The following is an 8,125-nucleotide window of genomic DNA, read 5'->3' as shown; positions in this document are numbered from 1 at the left end:
GTAGCTTTGTGAGCAATGAATGAGTGGGTTTTGGAACCCCAGTGTGTGTTTTTACTTGCCTGCCGGGTGCAAGCTAGGATTAAAGATGATGGCTCACCAGTTCTTGGCTCCGTTGTTTCATTACCGTCTGTCCAAATCTAATGCGAACCTGCATGGGCCAGGCGGCTGTGATGGTGGTCGCGCCTACTGGTCCTACAAGTACTTTGGGCAATTCAGTAAGATAACAGAAGTAATGATTTATTTTACTATTGAATCAACCTTCTAGGTGTTCCCAAATTCTTCTGTTTTCTTATTATTTTTGTCTTTCTAGCATAGTTGTGAATGATTGTTAAGTAATGTTGAGATAATTCCTAGAATGACAATATAGAAAAATCTTTATAACTAGGAGAAATTAAGACCACTAAGATCTCACAAGTTATGAAAGGGTCCAATGGATCCATATGGCAATTGCAAGATAGAATGATTTTTATTACATGTTTTGTTTTGTTTTGTTTTCATTTTTCTGAAGCTGGAAACAGGGAGAGACAGTCAGACAGACTCCCTCATGCGCCCGACCGGGATCCACCCGGCACGCCCACCATGGGGTGATGCTCTGCCCACCAGGGGGCAATGCTCTGCCCATCCTGGGCGTCGCCATGTTGCCACCAGAGCCACTCTAGCGCCTGAGGCAGAGGCCACAGAGCCATCCCCAGTGCCCGGGCCATCTTTGCTCCAATGGAGCCTTGGCTGCGGGAGGGGAAGAGAGAGACAGAGAGGAAAGCACGGCGGAGGGGTGGAGAAGCAAATGGGCGCTTCTCCTGTGTGCCCTGGCCGGGAATCGAACCCAGGTCCTCCGCACGCTAGGCCGACACTCTACCGCTGAGCCAACCAGCCAGGGCCTTTATTACATGTTTTTAAAAATATATTTACTTTTTGTTTTTTGGAAAAATGAAAGTCTAAGAAAAAATAAAAGTCATGAAACATCTATCTTTATAAATAGCTAGAATCTCTTAGAAAATAATAAAATTGAATTTAATGGATTCTGATGGTACAAAGGTTAATCTACTATGCATTGATTCCCTGATATTTCAACAAAACTCAATCCACTTGATAATCTCACCATAGCAATCAATGACCTCCATGGTGTTGAAATCAAAGGTAATTTTCCTGTCTTTGCAATCAATATGATTGACCACTTTCTCCTTTTTGAAACTCTCATTTATTGGTACTGTTGACCTACTAGTCTTAACATTTTACTAGCTTTTCCCTCAGTCTCCTCTGGAAGTTGTTTCTCTCCCCAGTCTTTAAAATATAATTTTCCTCTTTTCTTCTCTCCTGTTTTTCTCATCCATACCCTCCCACTCCCTAGATAAACTCATCCATTCCTGTAATTTTAAATGCCAAGTATATGTTGATGCCACCTAGCTTTTTACCTCTGACCCTAATATCTCCCAGATTTTTATAACCAGCTATTTTGATGTGTCCAAGTATGTGATAGGCATCCGACACAGAGTTCTTCATTTTCGCTTGTTCCAACGTCAGCTTTTCTTGTCATCTCCCCATAATGTCTCCCTCTACACATTTGTTTAAAAGATAAACCTAGGAAGCATTCTTGACCCTTGTCTTCTTCTCATCATCCAAAATATTTCTCACATATCTCCCTATTCATTGCCACCACCCTTGTCCAAACCATTGTTATCTCCTGCCTGGACTTCTGTAATAATGCTGATTGGTTACTTTCTAACCCCGTTTCCAATCTAGTCTATGTGCAGCTGTCATAGGGATCATTTGAAGATGTAAATTGTTTTATGTCGCTTCCTTGATTAAAACTGTTCAGTGGCTTTCTATTGCACTTAGTAAAATCCAAAATTCTTAGCATGGTCGACAAAGTTCTAAAAGATTCGATTCTTCCTTTCCTCCCTAAACTCATCTCACATCACCCTCCTGCTCCCTTGCTATCCTTTGGCCACACGGCCGTGCTTTCACTTCCACCAGGACTCCTCTGCCAGGAAGACTCCCACCCCTATCCAACAACTTTTTATCTGATTAACTCCTATTTATCCATTTAATGTTATTTACACATTGCCTGCCTGCCTCTTTCAATCTCCATTTTTAATTAAGGACCCCAGCTCTCTACAGTGCTTCTGGATATAACACCCCTTTCTATTCCTTTAAAGCACTTATTATAACATATAATTAACCAATAATTAAATATATAAATCCTTGTTTCCTACTACGTATATAGGTCAGGGACTATGTCTGTCTTGTTGACTAATATGCCTGACACATAGTACCTTCTTAAATGTTTATCTGTTGAACAAATGAGTCAATGAGTGAATGAAATTTACAATTCCTACTGCATGTAAGCTCTAATTATCCAAAAAAAATTCTCTGTAGTAATCACTAGATAAGGAAGACTTCTTGAACTTTTTCCGCTTACTTACTCTGGGAGGAAGAAGAGGTCACTGATAGCCCATTATATGTTCCTACTAGGAAACTAATCATACACGGGGCTCAGACTTTTGTTCCTGGTTTCCTGACTTAACCTCAAAACATTTTTGCTTTGACATCACATACTTGATTCTGCAGAGAATCCTCTTCCAGGTGTGAATTTTGTCTTTCTGTATCACCTAACATTTAATAGTACTATTTGCTTTTTCTTTTTTTAATTTTAATTTAATTTTATTTATTCATTTTAGAAAGGAGAGAGAGAGGAAGCCAGAGAGAGAAACAGAGAGAGAGAAGGGGGAGGAGCAGGAAGCATCAACTCCCATATGTGCCTTGACCAGGCAAGCCCAGGGTTTCGAACCAGCGACTTCAGCATTTCCAGGTCGTCGCTTTATCCACTGCGCCACCACAGGTCAGGCTTATTTGCTTTTTCTCTCCTCAACCCCTTACACAAAGGCCTCTTCCTGAAACAAAACATACTCCATTCATTAGGATGTCTTCTGCTGCAAGTATAGAAGCTCCAACCCCAAACTGCTTAAATAATAGAGGGATATTTTCCCTCTAAAACAAAAGGACCAAAGGTAGGACAGAGTCCAGACACTGTATGTTAGAGCTCTGATTCTGCTTTTCTGGGTTTCTCCTGGCTCTACTTTTCCTTGTGTCAGATTCTTCTTTAGGCTAGTGGCAAGATGGTCACCACAGCTCCTGGAATCATATGAAGATGCAACAATGTCCAACGAAAGATGGGAGTGGTCTCTTCTTATGTGTCTGATTTTCTCAGAAGCTCTGCAGCTTTTAGTTACTGGCAAATACATACTGGCGGAGGGGTAGTCACCAGAACAAAATCATACTCTCACACAGAGAGAAGAGGGGCATGGGGAAAATGACTATTGGATAAATAACCTAGAAAATCTGCCCAACATACATTAATTTATGAGTTGTAAAATGCCCAGGCCTCTATCTTCTAAGTGTTTTTTAAGAACCCACTATATCATGACAATGGATTCTTTCTTAGACTGGGAAAGGACAGAGGATTATGAATTTTTGTGTCTTCAATCCTATACCTACCTGGATTCTATGAGATAACAGGCACCAGATACTGTGCCTTTTCACTTTAAAATATTGCCCACATGACACTTTTAGACTTATTTTTTAATAGTTTCTTTTCAGGGTATGATTCAGGAAATCTTTACTAATATTTATTAACGCCTCTGAGGTATGCAATTTGTTCTAGACACTCAATAAACATTTGTTCACTTAATGTATATACTTCAGACTCTATAGACTTTATTTTACCTCCATAGGTGAGGTACTGCAGAAATATAGAAACTCTCTCCCACACACTCATTCACACTCAGACAGTAGTGATCCACTGTGTGCAAAATTTAGAAAACAAAGAGAAGTACAAAAATCAATATAATAATGTGCCCATCCCACAACTTTTGTTTATAGAAATAGCTACTGTTAATATGTTCATGACCTTATTTTCTTACTTTTTCGTTCATTTGTTTGCTAGATAGGGCTTTTTATTTCAGGGTTGGATAACCTCCTAGATCAACAGTTCAACAAACATTGTAGTTTATTTTTCCTGAAGTATTAATTCCATGTGAATTCATCTAGTTCACACATTTAGTTAATAGTCATCCAGTATTCTGGTCTAGCCAGTGACTCTTAAGTGTTGTGCAATAATTACTTTGGAATTTAAAATTATGATTTGTTTACAAGCATCCTCCCTTTCATGCCCTACTTCTCCAAATCCCACTAAAATAACAGCAAACAAACAAAAAAGGCATTAACCTATAAGGAACAAAGACAAAGAGAGGGCAATACAGAGAATTATAGATTTAAAGTTTTTAGCTAAGGATAAGGGTTTATGAACAGTGGATAAAGAATAGTAATTAACCGAGTAGAGAGGAAGAGTTCAAAAGCCAGGGACAAAGATGAGGGCTAGTTCCCTTCAGGGACTCTCTAAAGCAGGCGTCCCCAAACTAGGGCAGGCCGCATGCAGCCCCTGAGGCCATTTATCCGACCCCCACCGCACTTCTGGAAGGGGCACCTCTTTCATTGGTGGTTAGTGAGAGGAGTACTGTATGTGGCGGCCCTCCCAAGTTCAGTACTGAGGGACACTGAACTGGCCCCCTGTGTAAAAAGTTTGGGGACTCCTGCTCTAAAGTCTCAGCATTTGGAAGGTGCCAGGTGACCAAAGGGGAGGTCATGTGCAGGCTCAAAATAAGAGGGATAGGTGAAAGTCTATTAAATAGTTAGACTAAAGGTTACCTTTTTGTACTCACTCTACCCAGCTCAGTGGACTAAAAGAGGAGGATTGAGTGAATGCTCAGGTCCCCAGAGAAATAGACAGCAACAGAGAAAAGCTCTCCATTTACAATTGGGAGAGCCCCGAGAAAATCTGGTTCCCTACTAGAGCATATACTTGTAAATTTCACAAATCAGTACCCCATGCATAAAATTTCTAATAGAAGATATATAGTCTCACTCTTAAATATGAAGGCCAATCCAAGAATCACAAAGGATTTGTGCACTGTGCCACCACAGGTCAGGCTAAGAATCACTAAGCATTTGATGAACACCTTTACTATGGTAAGGAAAATGACAGAAGTGAAAAGCATCTGGAGGGAACAGACAATGCAAAGGGAAAGGAACTTCAAAAACTAGAATTAATGTCATCAAAGAGACTAAAGAAAGTATTTTCATAAAACAAAAATGAGAAGCAACAACAACAAAAAAGGAAACAAGAGCTCTTAAAAATTAAATATATGGTGATGTCAATAAAATATTGAATTTAAAAAGACTGAAGGATAAAGTTGGGAAAAAAGAAGCCCTGGCCGGTTTGCTCAGTGGTAGAGCGTCGGCCTGGCGTGCAGAGGTCCCGGGTTCGATTCCCGGCCAGGGCACACAGGAGAAGCGCCCATCTGCTTCTCCACCCCTTCCCCTCTCCTTCCTTTCTCTCTCTCTCTTCCCCTCCCGCAGCCGAGGCTCCATTGGAGCAAAGATGGCCCGGGCGCTGGGGATGGCTCCTTGGCCTCTGCCCCAGGCACTGGAGTGGCTCTGGTCCTGACAGAGCGACGCCCCAGAGGGGCAGAGCATCGCCCCCTGGTGGGCAGAGTGTTGCTCCCTGGTGGGCGTGCCGGGTGGATCCTGGTCGGGCGCATGCGGGAGTCTGTCTACTGTCTCTCCCCGTTTCCAGCTTCAGAAAAATACAAAAAAAAAAAAAAAAAAAAAAAAAAGTTGGGAAAAAAGAACATAGAAGAGGAAAGATAAGAACATTCGAGCCTGACCAGGCGGTGGCACCCGAGTTATCACGAGCCACTCTTGATGGCAGAAGACAATGGTGTACTACCTTCAAAGTTTAGAGGGAAAACTATTTTCAGTTTAGAATTCTTTACCAAAATAAACTACTACTCAACTAATACAGAATACACACAGTTTAAGATACACAGGCCTCTCACATTATACCTCCATTCTTACTTAGAAAGCTGGGTGATGTCCTTTAGCAAAATACAGGGTTAAAACAAAAAAATGGAAAATATTCAATATATCAGAAAGAAGATCCTAGAGAGAAAAGCAGCAAGGATAGCTGTGATGTGGTAGGAAGGGGGACCCGGGACCACTAGAAAACAGCCAGGCCAGAGAGAAGAGCAGGGAAGAGAGCTCCAGGCAGCTCGGAGAAGTGGAACCTAAGTGTTCGAGCATAGAGAATATATTATTAATTAGTAAATGGCAGAGATGCTGGAACAGTGGGAAAAAATTAACAAGAGTGAGATGGAAAACCAAACAAATGATAAAATGAAGCAATTATTAACTCCACACACATACAAAAATCTTGTACAGGAAAAGAGGTGTGACTGCAATGCAGCACTTGGTCAGTGAACAATATTTATGTAGTCTCAGTAATGTAATGTTGACTACTGATTTAACAAATAATTATATATGACTACATTGGAGAATAGGAGAAGAAGGGAGCTGGGGTAGGGGAGCAATATTCTAGCATTTATTCACAATGGCAGGAAGTCAATAGACAAGGATGAATTCAGACAAATCACGAAATAGTGATATAAGCATATAATTTTTAAAGATAAGGAGAAAAATATCAGTGAAACCAGCTAGAAAAGTTGAGGGTGGTAACCTTTAAGGCTGGGACTGAGTGCGGTGAAGGGTGAGGTAGGAGACTGCAGGTTTTTATTATAAACCTTTTAGGACTATTTGACTTTTAAAATGATACAATGAATGTGTATATGGGTTTTCCTTTGGTAAACAAAAAAGTTTATTTTTAAATAGTCTCACTTGTGGGCAGTGTTAAAAGTCTCACTCCTAGGCCTGATCCTGTGGAATTGCAATCCAGTAATCTGCAGTGGAACTCAGAGAGCCTGACTGTTGACTAGAACCTCAAGAAATTTGGATGCAGATGGTTCAGGGACACTACTTTGAGACATTACTCAGATCCCCTGAAATTATATACAAAGTATTGTAAGAATGTAAAGTTTTTTGGAAAAGAGATCATAATTTTTATATTTTTTGATGCCCCCAATCCCAAAAAAGTTTAAAAATTGCTCTTCCATGTCTTCCTACTTTCCTTTCTTCCATCAATTAAGGTCAAAAGCAGAGCTGATGATCGTTGTGAGTTATAAAACTAAGTCATTAATCACATAGACTAGAAGGCACAGGCTAAATTTGCAGTCCATTGCTTACTATACTACCAAGCTGCATACCTGTGCACGACTACAGCAATGTATTGAATATAAATACAGTGGCTTGAAAAAGTTCATGTGATTCCATTGGCACCTACCAGTGCTGTTAACCAAGCCTATAGTTAAATTTTCTTCAGTTAAAAAAAATTCGTATTTGTTCATTCAATGATATCTTTAATGGCATAATAGGGCCAGAGTCCAATTAGAAAATTTAATGCAGATATTTTGACAACCTTGTACTTTTATTCAAGATTTTAGTTGTTTTATGGTGCAAGCCAGCCTTACTCTAACTTACTTAACCTTTCCACCTTTTAAGAATTGTGCTTATAAATATTACAGGAGTTCATGAGTTGTGATTTGATTAAACTAGACAGCAAAATGTGATTTCAGATTAACCAACAGAAGAAACTCAATTTTGATTCATATATATTTCTTTAAATCTCATATGTTAAGATGTTAAAGAAATTATATTTTTATTTTAGTGACAATAAAAATTATAAAACATCTAAAAGATACATCAGATAGACCAGCACAAACCAGTAGCCAACAAGTTAATATTGGTAGACTGAAAAATAACATAAAGCATGACAATTAATTTAAGTTGAACATGCACCAATTTGCATGTCAAATCTCTTACTCATAATTAAGGCATCTCTGATATTCTTAGGTATGGCATCTTAAAAATAATAGCAAGGCCATCTGTAGCACTTACTGTGTCCTGGACCTTGTTCTAAACCAGTTTCCTTCTATTATCTCATTTCACTCCAAGAAACAACACTATGAGGGAAGTGATATATTATTCCCATTTTACAAATGAGAAAACTGATACGCAAAGTTAAGTAACTGAACACAGTGATTTGAACCTATCAATCTGGCACCAGAATCTGTCCTCTTGACAACTATACTATCCTCTCACACAGCATATTATTGTAGAAGAACATCACATAAACAATTACATCAATATATATGGTAATTTCTCACATATAGATTTT

This window comes from Saccopteryx bilineata, chromosome 1 (assembly GCF_036850765.1).
Source record: "Saccopteryx bilineata isolate mSacBil1 chromosome 1, mSacBil1_pri_phased_curated, whole genome shotgun sequence".
Taxonomy (NCBI): domain Eukaryota; kingdom Metazoa; phylum Chordata; class Mammalia; order Chiroptera; family Emballonuridae; genus Saccopteryx; species Saccopteryx bilineata.
The sequence above is the reverse complement of the archived record's forward strand: the minus strand, read 5'-3'. Positions refer to the sequence as shown.